This window comes from Triticum aestivum, chromosome 5D (genome assembly GCF_018294505.1).
Source record: "Triticum aestivum cultivar Chinese Spring chromosome 5D, IWGSC CS RefSeq v2.1, whole genome shotgun sequence".
In the NCBI taxonomy this organism is placed as follows: domain Eukaryota; kingdom Viridiplantae; phylum Streptophyta; class Magnoliopsida; order Poales; family Poaceae; genus Triticum; species Triticum aestivum.
Window position 1 is genome coordinate 104,135,780 of NC_057808.1, and position 1,897 is coordinate 104,137,676.

Here is a 1,897-nt window from a genome sequence, read left to right on the forward strand (position 1 = left end):
GGTTCCTACATGTTCCATGAAGATCTTTATCGGTCAAACCTTTATGACAACCTACTTATTTCCGTTTGTTAGTCGGTATATTACTTGCCCAAGATTTGATCGTTGGTATCTCCATACCTAGTTCAATCTCGTTACCGGCAGGTCTCTTTACTCGTTCCGTAATACATCATCTCGTAACTAACTCCTTAGTCACTTTGCTTGCAAGCTTCTTGCGATGTGTATTACCGAGAGGGCCCAAAGATACCTCTCCGATACACGGAGTGACAAACCCCAAACTCGATCCATGCCAACTCAACATACACCTTCAGAGATACCTGTAGAGCATCTTTATGATCACATAGTTACGTAATGATGTTTGATAGCACACAAGGTATTCCTCCGGTATCCGGGAGTTGCATGATCTCATGGTCGAAGGGATATGTATTTGACATTAAGAAACCAGTAGCAATAAACTGAATGATCATATGCTAAGCTAACGGATGAGTCTTGTCCATCACATCATTCTCCTAATGATGTGATCCCGTTATCAAGTGACAACATATGTCTATGGTTAGGAAACCTTAACCATCTTTGATCAATGAGCTAGTCTAGTAGAGGCTCACTAGGGACATGATATTTGTTTATGTATCCACATATGTATTTAAGTTTCCGGTCAATACAATTATAGCATGAATAATAAACCTTTATCATGAATAAGGAAATATAATAATAACTTTATTATTGCCTCTAGGGTATATTCGATCACATCTCTGCATCTAGCTGCTGCCACCCCTTTATCCCCCGATGTCGACAAACCTCCATCAACATTTATTTTAGCTGAACCATGTGTAGTTGGGATCCATCTCCGCTGACGCTATCTCATCGCATGTGGCTCGTTATTGACTATCCTTTTGATCGAGGCAATCTGGAGCTCTTCAAGGTACTTGTTGATGAAACCCATAGTTGTGAGGGGACTCTGGAATTGGTTGTGGCCTGACGCCGCACCCACCATATTGCCCACATGGTAATCAACACCCGCGCTAGCTCTTCCTCCTTCAGGGTGTCGAACAGCCAGAAGACCCACATCTTCGCATCCTCTGTTTGGTTTGATATCACATGCTCGAAAGTTCCTTCGTCGCCTAAAGCCCAAACACATCTCGCCATCCGACAATTGATGAGGGAATGGCGCCACGAATCCACAGCATCATTGCATATAGAGCACACGGGCGAGACTGCGAACGGATAACTAGTCGTATATTCTTCTATTAAGCACGTGGGCCTGTCAGCACTAATGGTCCACGATCAGCGCCTCCCATTTGCACCTTTAAGTTTTTTAGAATTTTGTATTTAAATTATGATCTACATATTACAAAAATATTTATATAATTTAAGATAATACAAATATTTGTAAAATTAAAATTCAAAAGTATGACACAAAAACTGTACTGCTCCTGAGTATCATATAAAAAATATTTAGTAAAACGTAAGCAATAAAATGATTTAAGAAACTTTTTAAGATACTTGTAAAACATAAGTAATAAAATTATGTACAAATATTTGTGTGTTAAAGATATTATACATACAAACAATGATTAGTGAATAAAACATTTAAATATAAACATGTGTATTATCTTAGACACGACTGAATATTCATGTCAGCAATTTAAATTTAAATTATGAATATTTATACGAACATTGAACTATACAAATGTGCGTACAATTATTGAAATGTTTGTACAATTAAATTAATATTTCTGAATTGTTATTTACAAATATTTCTATTATTTAAAAAACAAATCTAAGTCATATATATTTTTAATGTATTTTTTTAAATAATACATGAACATTTTTTAAAGGAATTTATTTTGTTTGTATTTAAAATATTTATAACACACAAAAATATAAACATTATTTTTAC